Genomic DNA, 24221 nt, shown 5'->3' with positions numbered 1-24221 from the left:
AAAAAACAAAAAAGCAACCATATACAACAAACAACACACAACACACCTTCCACACTTCGCTCTGAGTCAACCCTCAGAAGAAGACCCCAGAAGTTGAGTCCAAGTAGATTGCAGTTGGGAGAGGCACAAGCAATGCAGTCCTAAGGCATGTAGGGCTTTATAGGTTAAAACCAGCACCCTGAATTAGGCCCGGACACATACAGTTCAGACTTGCGAATTCCAGTTATTAATTCAGCTGCAGCTTCTGAACCATCTTCAAGGCCCATCCCATGCAGACAGCATTGCAGCAATTCAGTTTAGAGATCACCAGAGCACAGATTACTGAAGCTGACCAACTCTGTCAAGATAAGGACATAGCTGGGCCCCCAGCCGAAGCTGGTCAAAGGCACTCCAAGCCACTGAGATCACCTTTGTCACCCAAAGTGACAAAGATAGATCAGGGAGCACCCCCAAGCTATGAACCTGCTCCTTCAGGAGGAGCGCAACCCCATCTTGAACAGGTTGACCAACCTTCATCTCATCAAAGGACCACCCACAACAGGTTGAACAGGTTGACTACCCACAATCTCAGTCTTCTCTGGAATGAGTTTCAGTTTCATTTTATAAATGTTTTCTGGAGAAAGAAGTTTTACTCATTGAGTTTTACTTTGATGTAACAACCTGTAGATTTGTCATATACTGCCAATGTATTATGGCTGGTTTGCTAACAGCCCACTTGTGTCTTCTTATATACGATGCATGTGTCAATGTATGCCAGCCAGATTTCCATAATTATCCTCACTAGCATGAATTCTTGTGTCATGTGAACCTGGAAGGAGTGGCTTGTTGGATAACAAACTACCCAGAACTCTTGATCTATTACTTACAGCAGCAAGCCACCTTTGCTAGGTTCACACAACATGAGAACCTGCACTGGTGGGGGCAATAATGCAAATTTGCACATGTAAGCTATTGTACGATTCAGGCCTTAAAGAAAATTCACTGGGGCCAACAGGATATATCAGATTTCTCTTCTTCAAAGAAATAATAAAATATGGATATCACTTTTCTGTTAATTTAACTTGGAAGGGGTATACATGATACCTAGAGAATCTAAAAAGATAGAATAATCTACCAGTACCATCCTAAAACATCTCTTAAATGAAGGAGAACAGCATCATATTTGCCTTTAAATTTATTATGTGCAGTTGTACCTGTTCACTATACAGTATGCTGGATTTTGCATGAAGACCACTAACCATATATGCAAGTCTTGAGACAAAAGCAGCTCCTTTCCAACTGACTTACTTCAGTGATCACAAGGAATAAAACAAGTGTAATATAGCTTGATTTTTTGTAGCTTGTTTCTTAAAACACACACTAGACCTCATCTCTTGAATTTGTTGCAACATCTGCCAGCAAAGCTACATGTAAATATCACTACTAAAGGCAGGCAAGACCAATGATGTCCCTGTAATATACCATACCAAGGGCTGATTTAGTGGCCTTGATTTAACCATAAGCTGAGGTAAGGAAACTTTCATAACCATTCCAACTTCTAAAAATCTAATCAGCTGAGTTTTATTTCATACTCCCTCTTAATGTCAAGCGTGTAACCAGACCAAGTCAAATGAGAGGGATGTGATCATTTTCACTATTCTCACTCTTCATTTTATGGTTATGCAAATTGAAATGTTTCACTTACATTCACATAAGTTCACTGACTAATGAACTGATCAAATGAGGGAGTGGGGGAATCCATGCAAAAACAAAGCACTGGAAAGCACTCCAAAACTCTTGAAGATTTTTAAAATTTCCTTATCACAGAATACATGTAAACTTTCATGAGTACAAGACAAGAATGAACAAGGAATGAAAATACATTTTACAAAGATATGAACACAGAGGACTTACACACTGCATCTCAAAGTGGGGAATAGCTACGCCTAAAGTGCGGGAAAATAGCTCAAACAACCATTCAAGTAAAAAATGAAGATTCTATTTTTCTATGTACAAGTTCCAAAAGAAAAAAAAACCCCAGCTTGGATAGTAAATTAAGAGTTTTAATAGTAAAGAGTTTGGACAACTAAATCCTAGAGGAAGATTGAGTGCCAGTGAAAATAGTGGGCCATGCATGAGTACAAATCAAGTACAGTGGGGGAAATGAAAGGAAACAAGTTGTTATGAATTTATTTTTAGTTTATTCCTCTAATGTGTGCCCTGTCTTTTACCATGAAAAATGGCATTCAAGACCTTGTTCCAGAGTGCACCACACACAAAGGACCTCACTTCCTTGTAAATTTTAAAGAATTGGGAAACACTGTAGGCAAAGTCTATCCTCAGGTATTCAAGCTTTTGGTTACTATTTATGACAGACTGAAAGCCTGAAGTTGTTCAGGCATTCTTGGGTACCAAGTTGTCCAGGGATAGCAAGTGGGTGACATATCCAAAGCACTCCTTTGTGAATCCCTGAGCATTTTATGAGCAATTGTTGAAAAATTTTCAGAAGATTGAATCTCTTTGGGACTGAGTACAAGGATACTTGTACACCCCCCCTTTTTAAATTAAGCATTTCTCCTACAGATACTTGGGTGGGAATAAGTCTCATTAAACTCAGTGGACTTACTTCTGAGTAGATAATTAATTGGTCTGCACTATTCAAATCAAATGTACAGGTTACCTCATCAAAAAATCAATAGGACAAGATTAAATACATTTAAAAATTCATTCATGCCCCCAAATTTATGTGGGCTGGTTCTTGGCTTCATATTCCAGCTTTTTACAAATGCAGAAGCCAGGCATCCCAGTTCAGAAATAACACTAAACAAACGCTATGGACTGAGGTTGCCTGGTTTGTTTATCCACTCCAGCTGGCAGGAGAAGCCAAGGGAAAGCAATCTGGCAGAATGAACCAGCATGCTTGCTCATTCTGGTAAGCCAGCCTGTTGTTAAAGTTCAAACAGTCCTACTGTCCATTTTTAGTTCCAACACTTTCCCCCTGTAATTGTTTCTCCCACATTCTTCTTTCCTCATTATCGCTGTTTGGTTTTATGATTGTAAATGGCCCCAAGGGCACTAGCCATACAAATCTAATAAACAGGGTTATAATTAAATAAATAAGGGTTAAATCTAATAAATAAGGTTATTATTTATTTACACACACTATTGGGAGCAAAATATAAACAGGCCTCTGTGCCCAAGAAATTTATAATGCAGAATAAACAGGAAAGATAATGCTTTCTTATATAATTCAGCTTCTCATTATCTCCCACTAGACAGACATACACACACAGAGCAAGAGAGGGAATTTTTCCTAAAGCTGATTTTTAAAAACATTTGCTGATTGCCATATTTCTAGTGGTCTTTAACATTTGGCATGGAAGGCCTTTCCTGTTCACATACACTACTAACCTGGTAAAGCAATTCTGTACCTTCTAATACTCCTTTGCCACAGGAGCACCCCCGTGTGGCCAGTCAGGTCACAATTGCTGCATCTTAGAGCAGCGGATTGCTCTGCAACAGCTGATGTTACAGACTTATTGTCTACAATAGACATATAGATTAAGTCTATATCTTTATATTTTCATCTTTAAACCCTTAGAAAATGGGATGGTGCACTAGATGGGCCATTGGTCTGAAACTGCAAGGTCATTACTTTCCTTAATCTTACTGTTGGAAGAGTTTTTACCTGTGTTGTTACTATGTGATAATAATACTAATATATTATGTTTATTGTGTGATTATTATTATGTTTGTAATTGCACCACAAATATAAAAAAGAAAAGTGGGACAGTACTTCATAACTCCAGACACCTCTGTACACATTTTGGAATGAAATACCCTGCAGATTTTTGGCTAAAATATTCAGCAGATACTTTGGCTTTATATTTGTTTTGTGTCACAGTGTAGCTTTTTTACACATTTCATCATTCTGGAATGTAATTATTATAAGAAAAGTCACTGTTTTTGTTCCAGGGAGAGAAAGATAAGATCCAAAACTCTCCAGATAAGTACTTTTATTGGATCAGCTGTGTTGCTACATTAAGGATAGGAGCCTCTACTGCACTTCACTACGTTTCCCAGACCAGGATGATGTAGCACATCACAATGCAAAGAGGGCAGCCAGTCCTGGATTTTTCTACTGGAGTAGACGGGGAGGGAGAGAGATGCAAGGCCATCATAGTGCTGAGCTGTGTTTATCCTGGCAGAAAGACACTGCACAGTACTACAGTGACTGCTAATTTAAAAGTCCGTGCTCATGGCTGCCACAATGTAAAGTGAAGGGTGGTGGGACTTGCCGTAGGGATACATGTAGATGACTGGGCCAACTGGAGGAAACTGGCAGTAACCAGAAGGAGAAATAGGCCAGGCCTACAGAGCTTATAAAAGTGATTGACAAGGATTGTTTGCTGATGCCAGAGTGCAGTTTGTTAAATTACTGAAATCCAACAATATTTCTGTGTTTGGGTCAAAGCTATCCTGCATATACTTCAGGACACGTATTTTTTCACAAGACCTCTTACATTTGGCAATTATGTATCTTCGGAAGCATCTGATTTATTTTAATCACACAAGAATTACAAATTATGCCATTGCGATTTAATAATTGCCAATAGGCATTTCAATAAAATGGAAGTAACTAATTCATGGATTAGAGACATGCCAGTGCAAAAGAAATACACATGTCTAAAGGTAATGAAATGCTGTAAATATCCATGAATAAACTTCAAATTGTGGAAGCAATTAGCTGAAAATTATGTTCAGAGTCTAAACTGACAAGTGAACTGGGGGAGTCAGGGAAGTCTGAATGAACAAATTGGATCTTTAACACTAGTGGAGCAGAGAAATGGGGGAAAAGAGTCTTGAGAGAGCAAACTGCAAGAGCAGGAAGGAAAAAGTGTTCATGTGGTGACAAGTCTTCAGTGGCAGTGGCTAGTCTTTGTATACCATCACTGTGGGAGACCCTAATGTTTAGAACAGCTATATTGAGAGTACACACACTCATTAAGGTTCTGGCCTTACAACCAAAAATAGATTTACTATTATAGTTCATCACTGGAAACAATCACATAAAATCACAGGGTGGAAGCTCCAATGTATAGAGGAGGGACTTCCAGAGGATATGATAATGCTTGGAATTTACCTTTGAGAATATAAGAAAAGCCATATTGGATCAAACCAAAGGTCCATCTTGTCCAGCACTCTGTATACAGAGTGGCAAACCAGCTGCCCTCAGGATCCCTCAAGCAGGATGGATGCAAAACCAACTTCTGCCCAAGCTTCTCAGCAACCGGTGTATACAGGCATGTCACATCTGGTAAAAGAGGTAGCACATAGCCAGCAAGGCTTGTAGCCACTGACAGCATCCTCACAAATCTGTCCAATACCTTTTAAAAGTCATTCAGATTGGCAGTCATCTCCATTTCCAGTGGCAGCAAATTCTTGTTGTATGGCCTGACTATGCACTGTGTAAGTACTTCCTTTTATCTGCCCTAAACCTCCCATGAATCACCTTCATAGGATGACCCAGGTTCAAATGTTATGAAAGAGGGGAAAATGTCTTGCATTCTACTTACTCCACATCACATATTACTTTCAGCACCTCTATTATGTCTCCCCTTACTTGCCTTTTTTCTAAACCAAACCTTCCCAGTTGTTGTAACTGTTCCTCAAAGGGGAACTGCTTTGGTCCTCTTATCATTTTAGTTGTCCTTCTCTGTACTTTTTCCAGTTCAATAATGTCCTGTGTCAGGTAAGGTGGCCTGAACACAATATTCCAAGTGCAGTCGCACGAAAAATTTGTATAAGGGAAGTAAAATTTTGACTGTTTCTATTCTGTTCCTGGGGGACTGCAGGTGGCGCAGTGGTTTAAACCGCTGTGCTGCTGGGCTGGTTGATTGAAAGGTCGCCGGTTCGAATCTATACAACAGGGTGAGTTCCCGTTGCTCTGTCCCAGCTCCTGCCAACCTTGCAGTTCAAAAGCATGCAAATGCAAGTAGATAAAAAGGTACCACTTCGGTGGGCAGGTAACAGCGTTCCGTGCACCTTGGTGTTAGTTATGCCAGCCACATGACCACGGAGACTGTCTGCAGACAAACGCTGGCTCCCTCGGCTAGGAAACGGAGATGAGCACTGCCCCCTAGAGTCAGGCATGACTGGACTGAATGTCAAGGGGAAAACTTTACCTTGACCTTTTTATTCTGTTCCTGAGTATGCCTATCATGGAGTTTGCCTTCTTCACAGCAGCTGGAGCCGACATTTTCGTTGAGTTCTCCCCTACTACCCCAAGATTCCTTTCTTATTTCAGCCTTGCTAGTTCAGAACTCATTGCCATATGTCAACTGGGATTTTTCAATTGTACCAAAGTGTCCAGATGGCACTTTATGGGGCTATGTGGTTTCATGGCCATGAAGTGCCCAGCCATCATGAGCCCTGGATATGTGAATCCATCCATTGAAAGGGCTACCCTGAGTGAAAAATGCATGAGTTGAAGTGAAGAAAATTAAATTGACTTGATGTTTGCACTCAAATGGGGGACATTTCCAAAGACTGGAAAATTCCATTCGCAACTTGTCCTGTGATTTGGTTATAGCTGAGGAGATCACTCCACGGCTGAAATATGCTGTTATGACCTGGTGATTAAACTGCAATCCCCTCTACCATGAGCAGTTCCAATTACAGTAGTGTTGCTAAATGTTATGCCCTTGACTAATTGAATTTTCAGGTTTTCCTACCTTTGCCTTGTTTGTCTCTGGCAAAGTTTCTTAGATCTGGTTTGTGCAATCACAGAGGGGCTATTAACCACCCTTCTCTTATTTGACCCATGGGGCAGATTAGCATGATTAAGCTCAGCAACACAGCTTCCCATGTTGTCCAAATCCAGCCAGCATACCGTATTTTTCCATCTATAAGATGCCCCCATGTATAGGATGCCCCCCAATTTTCCTACCCATCTCCAGCAAGCAAGCTGCTGCCCTCCCCCTGCACGCACTCGCCGCCCCCCATGCATGCCAGTCTCCATCCCCCAGCGTGCCTGTGGCCCCCCATGTATAAGATGCACCTCCATTTTTAAGTAAACATTTTAAAGAAAAAGTAGCATCTTATACACAGAAAAATACAGAAACTCTTTGCCATTGTTAACCAGAGATCCCAGAAGCCATTTCGTGCAAGAGTAACTGGTTGCCATGCTTAAGAAGCAACCCAGAATCCATGGACTGTTATTGGGTTCTGGGATGCCTCATTAACCATGGCAACAAGCCATCCTGGCCAGGTTCACACAATCTGTCAGGCCATGCATTGAAGGTAATTATGCTGATCCCATTTCCCAGCCTGTGACTGGCAAAAGCAATGGGAAAATAAGATAAAGACTGTGAGCATATTGCCAAATTCCTCAGGTTTTGGTACTACCTGTTCTGAGCATATTGCCAAATTCCTCAGGATTGGATACTACCTGTTCTGTTAACCAAGCAGTTTGCCAACGTACTGTAATAATTAGGTTCATGATTATTTAATGAATTTTACATTTGCTACATTGTACCAGCACTTAAAACACATTCACTGCATACTTTATCACATCTATCAAATCAGACTAAGATAATTATTGCTATGAATTGTTTGTTCTGTCATGCTCCCATCCTCTATGTTTGCTGATAAAGTATTTTAGCTTTTTCAGTATTATATTACTGCCTAACCTAACTTGTGACCAACAAACCAAAAACAGCCCACCAATTGCAGATGGCAACCCAGAGGGACAGTAGTGAATTTTGTATGTACCTGGAACAAGTGTTAAGGATACTGTGAGATTATTTGATATTCTCAGGTTTTTGAATCATGTCCTCTTATTCTTGCCACATCTAATATGCATCTTTGTGGATAATGAACAACTACAAGGTTGATTCCACAGATAACTAGAGCAACCAGAACAAGATGTGAGTCTAAAATAGAAAGGCGAGCAGCAGGGACCCTAATGAGATTGTATACATCTTCCCTCATGGGTTTTGTTAATAGTTTTATTAGCTCAGCAATAAAATAGCAACCTGGTTCCTCCATGTTGCTATGATGGATTGCCAATTATTTGAAGAGCAAGAACTTTTTCATATACCCATGTACACTCCAAAGAACTATGTATCTTGCTTTCATGATTACCAAAACATAACTTTGTTACAAATATTGGGATCAAAACTGCCTTATGCTGAGTAAAATGACTGATTCAGCTAGCACAGTATTTCCATACCGAGAGGCAGCAGCTCTTTAGTATTGTAGGCAGGAGCCTTCTCCAACCCTGCCTGGAAGTGCCAGGTACTTTCTGCTCCACCAATCATATGATCCACCACTGAATTACAAGCCTTTTCCTGGGCAGTTTAATTTTCTCTCTGTTTTTATATATCCATACACAGTATTTTTCATTGCTTAACTAAGTTCTAAATTAACTGATAGGCCTTTGTAAAATGTCCTAAGGATTCCTGTATGTGCCTACTTGTACATTGAATTCATCAACAGGGATTCTTTGTCCCAAAAGATGCATGTGAGGCATCTTTTTTGTGGTTGCAATTAGACTGTGAAACTCCCTGCTCAGGCAGGCCTGCTTTTTCCCTTCTTTGATGAACTTGCATCACAGCATAAAGATCTTTCTTTCTAATGGAAGTGTTTAAAGATGTGATTAAACCACTTGGCTTTTATGCTATGTACTGTCTGACTTTTGAGGGTGCATTGTAGTAGAATGGTTTTATTGGTTTATAGCACAATCCACGGCTGCTGGACAGAGTTTAGATGGTCACAGGATTTTTGAATTCCCACCTAAGAGTTTGGAAAATCAATCTGCCCTCATGGTCTGGGGATGCACACTTAGGTTTCACCATCCACCTACCCTACACAGAAAGAACTGCAGTGGCTGCTTCTCTGAGGTTCCTCAGAGCAAAGTTGGAGAACGATATTTGGAAGCAGGGAGAGGAGGGGAATGGTGCTGCCAAGATATGATGTATCCTGGCAGATTGTCAGCCTCCTTCCCTCCCACTTCAAAGCACTATACTTAGACAGTTGAAATTGGCTAAGTGCTTTGCAGAGGAAGAGGAACACAGAGGCAACCTTCACTTTCACATTCATTCCAACCTCTATAGGATGCCCAGAATTTCCATGTTCAGAGGGTTACAGGCATTACTACAGAATTCTACTCTTACACATTGTTCTTGACATTTTTTTTAAATTTTGTAGCTGTGACCTTTTCACTGTTGTTTTCAGTCAATTTTATCTGCTTCTTTTTCCTTTTTTATATTGCTTTGTGCTTTTTTATCATTTTGCTGTATTTTATAAATTTATAAGTTGGTTTGGATTATTTTAAGAAAAGAAAATATGGATATAAAAGTATAAGTATGCATACAATACAGTACCACTAAAGCTTGCATATGGACCATACAAATGGCTAAAAAGGAAGTATAATTAGTCCCCCACCCCAGTTTTTTTTTTTGTCTACCACATTCAGTTATGGTTTTTGAGGGCATGTGGGTAAATTAATTGCATCCCTTCAACCCAGAATACTTTTCCAGCATGGTTCTCTAAAATAAACGGGTAGCCTACAGATGTTCAATATAAATACAAGGTGCTTTAAAAGGTTATGATTCTGAGTCCCTTTGTGTCATACTGTGTATGTTTTTGTCAAGTTACTGTTTATACTCAGTACTGTGAGCTGTCTAATACAACTGAAATACAGCCTGACCAGCAGTTCCTTGCATTTTTGATAGACAACTTGCCTTAAAATGCTTCCAAAAGGCAATAAAGTTTCTCCCAAAAGCATTTTTTCATAGCATAGTCATTTGTGAATACAGTACTTAGGAACTTCAAACATGGATATCAAGTAGGTTTCATACGGAAGTTCATTCCACTAAGAACTAATTTATACTTCTTGCCTCAACAGAGGGTTTGAAATGTTTTTTTAAAAATACTTTATTAATCAGTTTTCAGAATTCATATTTTTCTTTGACAAAATAATTGTTTGTAGTAGCCAGTACTGGAGTGTGGGCATAATGGAAGTTGGATGAAGAATTGGGTTCAGCTATATATTTTTGACCTCTTTTGCTGTTTTACCCCCTCTTGGATATTGTACCTTTTTACTGTATTTAGGTTTTTAAAAGTTTGAATTCAAATCAGAGCAAAAAGGGGAGGAAAGGAAAAAACAGTAAATAGGAAGACAACCTTATTTTCAGGGAACCTACTATGCCCATTCTGAGTTGGGCAGTTTGCCCAGTGGTGCTTAGATCTGTCCTCTACAGGCATGTAATTTATTTTTCTCTTATCCATGCACAAACATTCAAAAGCTTATTCAAAGCAATACACACTGTACATGCCCCCAGCCCAAACACTTGTATGTGCCAATTCTCCCTTCCTGCCATTTTTGGACTTGCAGAGAGTACCCTTAAGATGGAAAGTGCTTTAAAGTATGGGAAGCAGACTCCCTTGTTTCCTAGAGAAGCTTTTACATTTTCTAGGAAGCTACTGAATATTGGCAGTGCCTTTGTTCCATTGAAACTACATCACATTAAATATATGGCTACTTCTACTGTTGTCTTCTTCATCTTCACAGAACTTGTATAAAATGGTATGTGCCATATAGAATTTACAGTAGCCCTGTCTAAGTTCCTTAAGGATGTTTTTATATTGTGTGTCTCTTAGAAGTGTATCCAGTGTTTCAGAGAATCAAATAATACCATGCATCTGTACAGATTAAAAATATATTGCATACATGATCATTTTAAACTCAAGAGAGGTGTTCACATTTTAAGAGTATATGAACATGAAACCTAAAACTATCTATATTCCTTTTCTCATTTCCTTTAAGCTCCTATAAATAACTGGGAATCCAGAAATCCAGCTCAACAGCCTGAAAATAGAGTGAACTAATTGTTTCCAGATACAGGATGAAATGTCTGGAATTTTAATGTAGATTTCTGTCATCCTATGGAACTCAGCTTTGTCACAGGGAAGATAAGTTGAGAAACTGACATAGATAAGATTTGTTATTGATACTCATTCATTTTGACAGTAACTATTTTACATATAATTATTTTTAAAATCATGAAACTAAGCAGGATGTAGATGTTGACATTTTTATTTTTCTTAAATCAATTTAATTTTTGTTTGTTTGGATGAAATGTTTTCGTACGAAATGTGACTTTCTGGTTTGTTTGGATTAGCTTACATTTGAAGCACAACTGCCATTTGAATGCTCTTTCCCCACTTCATTTTGAAGCTCTCTGCTATTACTATTTCTTTTTACCACCCTAAATAATTTGGTGTTATATGCAAACTCACACCTAATCACACAGGTTTATTGGTCTTAAAATGGACTCTGGGGAGACCCCATCATTCCATTGCAAGAACTGTCTATACTTTTCTTCTGTATACTTTCTGTTCTTTAATCAGTTATTGAGCCGCAATATTATTCCATGATTGCTAAGTTTGATTAGGCATGTTTGGGTGAAGTACTTTGTCAAAAGCTTTAAAAGTTCGAGTAAACTGTGTCTGCTGGATCTCCCCTATCCACATACTTGCTGACATTCTCAGAGAAGTCTGGAGGGACAGGACTTTTCAGAATCCATGCTGGTTTAAGCGTTTTGGAAAACTTCATTGCAAAAACCTAGATATGCAGGGAGAACACTTTCATTCATTCATTCATTCATTCATTCATTCATTCATTCATTTTGCAATCCCTTTCTCACCACCCCGCAACAGCTTGTAAGTTTATGAGAGAAAAGGAAGATTGAAGGTGTTAACAAGAGTGCTGTTGGTAACAGCCGAGAATCTCCCAGCACTGACTTTTCAAGCTCTAGAGGGTTCTTGAAAAAGGCCACAAAGAACCAAATCATTCTTTCTTAATTTATTGTATCAAACCTAACCTTACTTCTTTAATAACGCCATGATTTCTACAACCTAAAAATTAATCCGCCAGATGTTCTATAGTAATTTCTTCTCTTTTCTCTCCCCATTCCTTTGCCATTTTATTTAGAAATATTTTCTTTGTCCTTCAGGATATTTAACATTGTTTAATGAAAGGAAGGTTAGCTATCTATATGAAACATTCCATTCTCATTTAGTTATAGTGAAAATAATAATGGTCTGGCACTGCATTTGATCCCTTAAATTCTACATTGTGAATTTTTTGTTGGGTTATAACTTTACCAAATTTGGAAATATATTCACAAGCGCAGCAGGAAGGGACATTACAGATACAAACATGACCATACAGCCAACCAGCAAGCCATACTTTTAATGGCATGTTTTAAAACCTATTTAAATGTTTTCTTTCTTTGTTTATTTCATGTTACTCTGCATGCTTTTTCTCCTATTTTTTTTTAAAAGAAAATTCTTCAAACAAATATAGCCCAATTACTTCTTAGTATTATTCCACATTAGAGTAAGCATCTAAAATTGGGAGGTTATAAAAAATATCCTGGGAGTTGATAGGTGAACTAGGTTAGGATGAGCAGCTTTTATCTCTTATACTCTTAACTACTACTAGACTATACTAGCTTATACTAAACTTGAAGAACTAAATGTTTCAGGCACAATTCTAAATTAAAAGGTTTTAAGCAACAACAAAGAAAATAAGGCGCTATATAACTTACTATAGCATCATTTTTGTGGTGCTCATCACAGTATAGCCCAGTACTCCATAGCTGCCATGAGTCCTAGAAGCCCTGAACTCATTATGTATGCCAAGTCACTGTTACCAGAGAGGTGGCATAAATACAATATACTAGTTGAATCTGTTTTATTTATTTATTTAAAACTTTTGTATACCCTCCCATCACTGACATCTCAGGACAGTTTACAAGAACACCAGTAAAATAGGATAAAGATATAAAAATAGCACAGTATCCAATAATAAATATAAAACCACAAATTAAGACAATTAACAATTATAATAGTGGGAAAATAAAAAAAATCACCTGGTGGCAAAGGGAAAAAAGCATTGGTGCCAGCTGAACCTTTCTGGGGAGAAGACCCTTCTCTGGGTAGCCACCCTACTAATCTCTTTTGAGGAGGGCTCCTGAAGAAGGGCCTTTGCCTCAGATCTCAAGGGAAGGGAGGGCACATAGGGAAGAAGGTGCTCCTTCAGGTGTCCAGGACTTGATCCATTTAGGGCTTTATAGGTCATCACCAGCACCTTAAATTGGGCACGGACTTCAATTGGTAGCCAGTGTAAGTGATAGAGGACCGGCATTATATGTGAATACCTGCCGGTTCCCGTTAATATCCTGGCAGTTACATTCTGGACCAATTGAAGTGTCTGGACCATCTTCAAGGGCAGCCTCACGTAGAGTGCATTACAATAATCCAGTCAGGAAGTTACCATAGTATGGTTCACTGTTGCAAGGCAATGCTTCCTAGTTAATAGAGATCAAAATTATAACTACTTAGCTACTGTGCAAAGAAATATAAATACTGCCATTTTGATGACTCATGGAAACTTGTGGCATTCCAGACCTTCTTGGACGTCAGCTTGCATCAGCTCCAGGGCTAGCATGGCTGATGCTCAAGTGCATGGGTTTCCCAGCCCTGGTGTAGGCCATTAAAGAAAGCTATTTTAAATTTGAAAATGTTAATTTCTGACAAACTAAGTTATACGTTTACCTATTTCATTCTATATGAAATGTTTTCAATTATGAAAATAAGGTTATTGAGAGATATTGGAATACTTTTGTTATTTGATGAGACGAAATGTTTGAAATAAATAAATAGTTTTGAGGAAACGTCACATAAATTCATTCAACAAACACAGTGGCTTATTCAGATGGACGTGCCACAGTCTATCTGTAGTTCAAAAATAAACAAATGTGATACTACTTAATATGTGCTTGGTATTAACAATAGCCTGATTTATATGTAACACCTATGGTTGAGATTATTTTTGCAAGACATACAAGCTCCCTCTCCTCTTCTGCATGGCTACAAGACAATTAGAATCTTTCAATTCTTTTTTCAATCACCTGTAGTTACCTTTTATGTCTAAACTCAAAGAAACTGCCTTGTCTTAACTGTAGCTTAGGGAAACAAGCCAACATGAAACCAACATGGTTTACCATTCAGGATTATTTCATCATTCTGACCATGATTCCCAGTTTGGACAAAATGATTCATGACAGTTTGTTGAAAATGTCTTTTTCACAGCTGCAGCAGAGGAGGAAGAGAAAACAGTAGTGTGCATGTTCAGCGTTCACTCAGGTTTATCCCCTTACTCTTAGTCTGAAGACAGTCGATGTGATTTCACCTGCTGTTTTCCTCTTTTCTTCATGGACAAGGCTTAATAACTTACTCCCCAACTCGAACAAACCGTAGCTTGCTATCACATCCTATGGGAAAGCTGTACTTTCAGTGACTCATAGTTAAACTGTTCAGATTAGGGCTAGAGGAATAAAGGAAGATAATAAAGCTGGAAACAAGGAGTACTGAAGTTACTATATTCCTCCTTGCCAGCAGCCCCATGTTAAACCACCAAGTGGTCTTGAAATTCCTGCTTTAATTGCACATTCAAGGATAAAAATATCTTTTATGGACATATGATCAGTTTCAAGTACTTATTGCAGGTAGGCATACTTCATAAAACATGTAATGGCATAGGAGAAGGTTCTAAAAATGTATCATATTCTATGAAGTGGTTTATAGTGAGGAGCAAGCAGGTGTACAATCACATTTTCTGGGTTTTTTTGGACTGAAAGGTCTCTGTACAATCAGTACATTGAACTTTGGTTTGAGGTAGTTTCTATAACTACTATAAAAGAGTGTACTATGTGTATAGAACCAGTGTGGTATACTGGTGAAGAGTGTGGGACTCAGGAGATCTGGGTTCCGGTCCCCATTAAGCCATGGAGCCAACTGGGTGACTTTGGGCCAGTCACAGACTCTCAGCCCAACTACCTCACAGGGTTGTTGTTGTGAGGATAAGATTGAGAGGAGAATTATGTAAGCTGCCTTGAGTTTCTTGGAAGGAAAAATGGCTTGGAAAGAAAAAAAGTCAGGATATAACTATAGTAAATAATACCTGCATGCTTTCACAAGTGGCAAGAACAGCACAATGGTCATGTTTTTTTGCTCTTTGTGAGGGGGAAGGTGCAGTTCACAAGTATATTCATACCCTCCAAACTATTGCCAAAGTGTAAAGACACACTACAGATCAGAATTATAAACTCCTTAGCAGGGCTGTACTAAGAAGCGTAACTGACTGCTCTCAGGTTTTAGTTGAGACTCTTGCTCCTTTCATGTGTTAAATGTGTGAAGTGGCCTACCTTACTCAGTCCATTCGAAGAATTAAGACCATGAACCTTTATTGTTTTGACCTGCTGCCAATATGCAAATCACGGGGTTTCTCATATCTCCAGAAGGTCAAAACTATAAAGGTCCATTGTCTCAGTTCTGGGAATGTGCAAAGAGAAAGGATGCTGCCTGATCAATCTAGACAAGTTGGGCAGCATCAGTTAAACTGAGATTACTGAAAAGCAACTATGCGTGCTTTACAGGGAGTGAATCTCTCTCTGTGTAGGCAAGGCAACCATGGACCTGAAACTAAAACTCTGGACCTGGAAATCACCTAAACAGATCCAATAATCCTAGGAATAGATAATAATGTACTATGTCAGGTCTTATGAGCACATTGAGGATCTGGATGTCTGGACAAAAAAGGGGAAAATGACCCAGTTTTGGTTGGAACAAAGGAAGGATAGCTTCAGTCTTGGACGAAGTAGAAACTTTCCTTAGATCAGATTTTGTGATTTGTGCATGTCATTGTGTGCATTACAAAGTCATGTTGCTGATGGAAGTGCTGGTGGAAGAGGGTATCTTGATTATGGTGTTTGCACTGGGTAAAGCATTCTATGATTCTCTCCAATTAATAGGAATGATCCCAGGTGCTTCTTTGAGCAGTGTATTGAAGAAACCATTTAGACTTGCAAGGAATGCAGCCCAGCCAGTTTAAAACTCACTGCAACTTAGTGCATCCAAGTGGGTTGATTCCTGTTGAGTAATCCAAAAGTTTTTCTACCCTTTTTCTCAGATATAGGTAGGACTACCCTTAGTCAATAGTCCTTAAATAAGAAACAGCTATATGCACTCTGCAGAATCTTAAAAACCTGCCATCGATCAAGTAAAGAGAGACCATTGGCTCAACATGACATTCATCATTCCATTTGTACTTTTTATTTGTCATGTGATGACTTCATTGAATATTGAGATTTTAAAAAGGATAATTGTTACATAAGATTAAGGCACAAAGCAAAATCTGAGGTCAATGCAACCCCGGTATGCATTTTCAAAGCTGTTTTGCAGCGGGAAGAAAAGTTCAAAGGGGAGTGTCCTGCTATAGTATCTTCCCTGAAGACTGAGATATGAGAATGAAAACTGGTGTGCATGTTCAAGGCAAACTCAGGTTGTTGTTAAGAGGCCAAAGCAGATGTACAAATAATGCAATTGTATGACTTTCTTGAAGTCTGAACTATCAGAATTAAAATTGGTTCAGGACACGATTTTACATTTTACATTGAAACCTGAACTCTACACCAATTTTCAAAACAAGTGGCAGTAAACAATGAGCCTTCTTAGCAAAAACAATTTCAGCTTATGCTACAGTGCATAGCAGTTAGCTTTTTAGAAAATCTCTAGTCTCTCAGCATGCCAGTTAAGCACATTAAGCTTATGCAAATTATGCAATTAGGAAAAATATTTGTGTTATTTCTTAATGCATACATAGATTTGAATATTTATGAAGAGATTTGCTGTCTTCTAAAGAGACTTTACTATTATAATAAACAATTATTTAGAAAAAGATAAATGTATCATCTTGCATGCATTGGTTCAATTTTCAAAGTTTTCTGGAAACAAAATTTATATTTAGCATAATATGTGATTTGGCTAGGAACTATTTTGGCTTGGTTCCTCCTTTTCTGCAGTCTTAGACTATAGGGAAACAAAATAAGGGACATGTACTAGAACTTTTTTCTGTTTTTTGCATGGCAGTCTAAAAATGTTTACTCAAAACTAAGCCCACTGATATCAGTGAGACTCATTTCCAAGTATATAATCTTAGGACTGAGGCCCTAGAAGCCTATCTGTTACTGTTATTTTATAATAACCCCAATATATAGTTATACAGGAATTTATTTTTATTGCATTGCAGACAAAAACTCTGCTAGGCAGAATCATTCTGTGAACAAAATGCTGGATTTACACATGGAAGTGTTTGATACTAACTGATATGCTTCATTCTAAATGAGTGCTGAATTGTGACATAATTGCACAAGTTTGTGAGGGCTAAATTAGCTTTCTGGAGATACGAATGTTTAATATTTAAAATGCAAACCAAATAAAATGTCATCTTCTAAATCTATGTGCTTGGTAATTTATCACAATTTACATTTATAGTCTACTTACTATTTGTTGAACTATTATTTGTTTACTAACATTTGAGGTGATGTTAGTTAATGGTGCTGTTATTGACATTTTTCTACTATACATTAGTCTCCCATTTGCTCACCTGATAATCCTTTATGTGGGCTTTTTCTTCATAGCCTAGTATGTTTAAAATACATACAAGGTAAGGTAGGTGGTCTTCTAATTAATATTACTGTTCAGATCCATAAACTGTGTAAGGATTGTTTAATAGTTCTAAATGAGTATTTTGTGCCATTAATCCATTATTTTAGAATAAACTCCAGTATTTGCCTTGTGTCACTATTGCATGTTACTTAGTACTTTTTTTTTAAGAATTGCTCATTATATATGACCAGTTCATATAGTTTCTGGTGTCTCTTGTTAAATATTTGTGCTATAGTTTACTTCTATTTAGTCAGTGTTCTAATTAATTACATTTAAGCACTTGTCAAAATGAAAGAATTATACTTATTAATGTGCATCATATTATAAACAATAGGAGATAGATATATTTCTATACTTCTATACATATAGAAATATATACATATTCTGTCACAAAAACATTTAATGTTATCAAAAATCAGTTAATAAAGAGCACTCAGAAACTTAAAGCAGCATAAAAGTATTATTAAACAGCACTCATTCGAGTTGTGAAGCCCTTACATTACCACAAATTAACTTCAGAGTTATATACAATTACTATTCTATAGTAAAAAGAATTATCACCATAATCAAATTGCAATTTCAGTGTGTAGTATTTTAATGAATGAAAAACAGAGGTTCATTTAATTTAATACTGATCCACTGACCAGGTTCACATGACATGACAACCTATTGTGGGTTGCTACCTATAACGAGTTATCATAGCATGCAAACTCAGACTAGTTTCCCTGGGATGGCTTGTTTGTGGGCAACAAGCCAACCCAACAATGTATCAGTGTATAGTTATATCCATTGTGGACTGTCATGTAATCCATACCTGGGCTTCCAACCTCATCAAAGGTATATTATATTTGCTAGCTTGACAAAAGCAATAAAAAAGGTCTCTGGAACATGTATAAGTTTGAGGTACCCAGAGCTGTCAATGTTCCCTATTTCAAATGGAATTTAGAAAGGTTAAATATGTTTTTACAAGAAATAATTAAAGAGTATGGAGGATATGGAAAACAGAAAATGTTTGGCAACCACTACTGGGCCACGTAGACAGGACTGTCTGCATTTATTATTGCATATATCCTGCCTTTTTTCCTTTTGCAAGGAGCCTACCGCAGCTTGCAGGTTCCTGTTCTCCAGTTTACCCTTACAAGAACCCTGTCAGCTTGGTTAGGCTTAGAGTTTGTGACTGGCTCTAAGTCACCCAGTGAACTTTTTGGAAAGTGGAGGAAAAGTGGGGGGAAAGTTACGGTGATCCCAAAATAGCTTTTGATTGTGACAGAGGAACAACTCAGTCTTCTTATGGAGTCACCAGCACCTGAGATATCCACAGGAAGACTGGGTGGGAGGGTGGAAAGGGAGCCCACCAAAAACTCTTGGTGAACCTGATTGTCAGGTGCATCTTGGGTTTGCAGAACTATACCCTGGCTTGTGGCCATTTCCCCTATACTTTCTTCTTTAGAATGAATGATCAGGCATATATGTGTGTGAGTATGTGCGTGTACATATATATATGTCCCCTGTGTGTGTCTACACACACATACAGAGCACCCTGTGTGTACATGGACATGTGTGTCTGAGTATACATAGATGGTCAGTCTAAGTAGCCTGCTTTGCAGATGTATGCACAGACTTCTGTGTTTAGACTTCATGAAATCCTTCAGGTTCTAAATTGTGAAGGTTTCTGGATTCAGATGTCATTACTCAACCTGCTGATTTTGTGGGAGGGGGTGGAAGCCATGTGGCTACTGAAGCCAGGTTAATAGCACAGCCCACTGACCTTCAACACAGTGAGCACCCTTCATATGACATAATATTATAATATAAACACATATATTAAGTGTGTGATCCTATGCATGCCTATTCAGAACTAAGTCATCTTGAATTCAGTTTGGCTTACTCTCAGGTAAGTATGTATAGGATTGGATCCTAAGAGGACTTAGGTACACTACAAACCTGTTATTTGGTATGTACGCTGAAAGGGGTTATCTACTATTAACCCTTTACTCATGAAGAAATGCTTAATAATTCCTGTGAGCTGCATGACCAGACCATGCAATCAGGTAGCCTTTTTATTTGGTGAACATTTTTGTGCCTTTTCAGTCAAGTGTCCCTTATTCATTTCTGGAAGTCTTCTCTTCATCTCTGTTGTGTTTTAGTGAGGGGTGAGGACAAGTGGAGAGGAATGTGTTCAAAATTCCACGTGGCTTTCAGCTATGGACAGATGCAGAGAATTTAATTCTCTGGAAGCAATGTAATAAGGTACATGCGCATGAATCTGCTTTTGTGAAAACAAAAACTGTCACTGTCAGTCTCACAAATGATTTCAAGTGCACACTTAAAAAGCTTAAATTCTTGCTTCTGAATCACTGCCATTATTTTTGTTCTTTATCTACTACTATGCTTATCTGTCCAAGCATCTGTAAAGCTGAATCTCACATTTAGGCCCCAGAAAACAATAAAGTCACTTGTCATGTGCTTTGCTGTGTTTTACTGAAACAATTACTTTCATGTTATACAGCAAGCATTATCTCTGATAAAACAATTATTCAGCTATCAATATTTGATCCCAACCATTGGGATCAGAAATCAAAAGGAAAAATGTCCAATTTAATAGCTGCTAAAAATAAATGAACAATGAACTGACATTAGCAAGAGGCTTGGCTTTCTGCCTACAATGCTTTGCTCTCATTAGGCATACAGACAAAGCCTGCCTCTTCTCATTTATCCTACATTAACTATCATTGTTTACATCTACCAACATAATAACTCTTTAGATGTATGATTATATATAATAAATAAACCATTCAAGCAACACAAACTATCCTGACTATAGGATTAGATTGTTACTGTTCATCTTATTTCACTTCCTCTTTAATTTAAAAAGTTGTTTTGTGGCTTACATTGTATTATTTTTCTGTTTCAAGACATGTCATCCTCTCACTGCCTGGAGGCCTTTTTCTGCCGTTGCCATCTCATTTTTCATGTTTTCATGCCTGTTTCTATTATTTCCCAACTTTAAAATGTACTGGTGTGGGGGTTTTGTTTTAATATGTGGAAGCTGAAACATAATGTATGCACTGTATGGGACTTCTTTCTTTCTTTTTTTGGTATGCCGAAGACATCCTCTAATTTTCCTCTAAATGTGTTTGCCCACTACCTTATGGGAAAGGATGGAAAAATAATAGATCAACAGAAAGTGTGGTTCAGATATTAGTAAGTACAGATTTTACTGGCATTAGTTACTGGCTGTGTCAAACTCTATGAAATAATATTTTGTATATTCCTATAAACTATCATGTAGTATTATAACTACATAAGTGGAACTTGCAACAAACTGTTGCAGTGTGGAATGGGTTTGCTCAGGCTTCCAGCCAGCCAAATATACTTTCTTACAGGTTACTCCACCCTATTCTTCCCGTCTACCATTGGTTTTTTGCTTCTCCTTGAACACTTACTTGCTGCTCTGAACATGTCCTGTTCTGTTGGACTTCTTCTCCCTTGTTTTTCCCAAATGGTTTTTATTTTATTTCATTTTTGTTTGAAAAACTTGGGATTTCCCTGAACCTGTAGGCAGTGATATGAGGTATCCAGAAAAAAAACCTGAATTCGAATGCAAATTAGGTTCATCTTCTCAAGAAACTTTTCAGTTTGTGCCAGTCCTACAAAAGGTTTGAACAAGTTGTAACTCTCCAGGAATTTTGGTGGTTCTAATGTCAGTGGGGCTTTTTTAGTAGAAACTTGAAAGAACTGACTATGGTGCTATCCACCTCCAACTCCCCTGCCTCCCAAATTAGTTCAGCACCATGGGGAGCTCCTTTAGATCACAAACCAAAACCCAGAATGGATAAACTTCCCCAGTGATATTACAGCCACCAGCCTCCTCTGGTTAGAGTTGATGGAAGCCATGGACCAAAACATCTGGACTTTATTTATTTCAATTATTTATTTAACTTCTATACTGCCTGATAGACAAAGTTCTCTGGGCAGGTTGTAAAAGGTTGTAATGACAAAAGGCCATAAGTTTGCCACTGTCTTAAATTAGCAAGGCTGTTATTTTTATTTAATAAATATAACTTCTAAAAAGCACCCTGAATTATTTTGTGTCCAAATATACTGCAAATATTTGACCTGAAATATTTGAGGAAAAATAATGCACACAATAAAATTTAAATGTTATATAGATTTTTATCGTAACACTTTAAAGAAACTGAGCAGAATATACTTTTTTAAATTTAAGAAAAGCAAAGGTACTGAAAACTGTTAACAAGCTAAATAATTTTAACCCAAAGGATCATCACTGGCAATGATGGTCATATTGACAATCACTCATCTGTTTAAGTACAGTTCAGTTCCCTTTTCACTAAGGTTATTAGGACTGTCTCTGTTTATTACCTCCAATTTATTCTGAGACATATACGTATTTCAGTGGCATATATGCCTTTTCTCACATACATGCTGTTTTTCTTTTAAAGTGTTCATTTTAATTTTACTCTGACCTATTCACAATATTCCATTGTTTTAGGCTATCTTGATACAGTTCAGTTAGTCAACTGGCATATAAACAAACATAAAGATTCACAGGCATCATTTTTCTTTTAAAAACTCTGTCAACACATACTTGAAAATGAAATGCACTGACATTGTAAATGTCTAAAGTTTATTATTTCATGTCACACCATCAGTTATGTGTTTTAAGCTCAGCAAAGTATGAAATATTTTGACCTTTAGAATTAATATGATAGACACCAGGGACAATTTAAAAAGTCAGTATGCAAAAATATATGATACACAATATTTTACTGTTAGATTGGACAAAGGCAATATAACATTTATTCCAATAAACAAGTTTTTGGATTCCTACCACCTAACCATGCATACACCTCACAAGTATGTGATCTGTGTAATCTCTGACATAGGCATAATCCTATGGGGATGCCTGTAAAATAGTGAACCCAGAAGATTATGGACATTTCATGCAGAGCGAACCATGGAGAGAAGGGCACTCTGTATTCCTGCCCTGCAAAATAGATTTATGGCTGATGTAAGCTTTCTAACTTTCTCTGTGGTTGCTTTTGTGGCCTTGAATATCAGACATTTCTCACTCCGTATAAGCTAAAATGTTGCAACACCTTGATTATCATTTTGCTTGCGTGGGAAATTAGGGCAATGGTCCCATGTTGCTTATACACTTTAGCATATACTTTCTTGGGGACTGGAAGGTATATTGTACCTTTCTGATTTGTGGGCTGTTGTTTTGTTGGCATATTCCTGTTAGGATTTGAGCAGATTCAGTCTCTGCAGTTCAGAATGGTTCTATTGGTACCCTGTCTATTCTGGGTGCTATATTCCTTCCAAGTGCTTTTGAAGTAGCTTTCATTTCACTAATACTGTAGGTTCTTCATCTCTTCAAAGGGCAGCCTCTCCTTTCTTTTGTACAGTTCTTCTGTATATCATTTCCACTACTCCTTATTTTATCCTGGTCAGATAGTATTAGGGATGTGTGAGCAATCCATTTTGTGGGTGCGAATCCACCAGATTCCCTGGGCTCAGCTTCCCAGACTCCAGCCTGCTTCTAGCAGCTGTGAGTCTTACTTGGCACCGAGTGTGCTGAGCATTCATTTGGGCACCTACAAGAAAGCAAGTCTATGCAAATAGTTCACAAGCCATATCTCTTTTCCATGCACATGACTTGCAGCTTTTGTTTTGTACCACATGTGCTGTAGAAGAAGGTTGCACAACCAGACTTCTGTGAATGTTTTTGAACTTTCTCTCAGCTTACTCACTAAGTGAGGAGTAAGCATGAGAGGAAGTCTGACAAGCAGGAGACAAACTCCAAGACACGTGACTTTGGCCCTTTAGCAAAAAAAGGTCAGTGTTTGACAAATTCAGTATCTGTTGACCATAAGTTATCATCATTGCTATTAACTGGATGCTTAAAAGTAAAATAACATAAATTTATATAAAGAATGCAATATAAAAGCTTTTTAATAACAATAAAAATACAAAATTATAGAAGGCTTGGCAGGTCAAAGAATACTGAATTTTTTTTTAAAGTAATTGTATGTAAATCAGACTTAGAATTAGCCTTTCTTGTAACTAATGCTAAGTCTTGCTTTTTGGCTAAAATTATCTTCTCTTTCCACTCGAAGTGTGCTCTACTAAGTTTTAAAGACTGGGATTATCTCTTAGTGGCAGAACTGGAAACGTATTCAGGGCTGGCCCAGTAGAAGGAAGCCTCCTGCATCACTGTGTGAAAACAGACTGAACTGCTTCTATGAAATTGCATCACTATTCACACTTTCATGAAGACCAAGGAATGTGTGGAGGTAGCCCTGCAAGTTCTGGGATAGGAAACAAAGGGAAGATTCAATTCTTGGACTCCTTTTATTTTCAGCTTTCCTCGACTTACCTGTATTGATCTGGGAGGAAGGAATACCCTGGAACATTGCACTTCACTGCTTTTCCATTTATAGAAAAGATTCTAGATGGCAGAGTACCCGTAATGCAAATGAAGCATATTTACATAGCACAAGTCACTTGCTAAAGGGCCAAAGTCACGTGTCTTGGAGAAAGTCTGACAAGCAGGAGAAAGCCAGACTCTAGGAAGGATCACTGCAACCCTAGACCCTGTTGGTCTTTCAGTATTCCTAATCTAGAGATCTCTTTTCATA

General features: G+C 37.9%; 1 protein-coding gene across 2 annotated transcripts in view; it reads left to right on the top strand.

The window, feature by feature from the left end:
* Window positions 1-24221, top strand: part of LOC123023708 (vascular endothelial growth factor C-like) — a 63029-nt gene that overhangs the window by 5308 nt on the left and 33500 nt on the right. The window lies entirely within an intron of this gene.

Source organism: Varanus komodoensis, unplaced genomic scaffold (assembly GCF_004798865.1).
Source record: "Varanus komodoensis strain SLA01 unplaced genomic scaffold, ASM479886v1 scaffold21, whole genome shotgun sequence".
NCBI classification, from domain to species: domain Eukaryota; kingdom Metazoa; phylum Chordata; class Lepidosauria; order Squamata; family Varanidae; genus Varanus; species Varanus komodoensis.
This window is presented reverse-complemented; position numbering and strand designations above follow the sequence as displayed.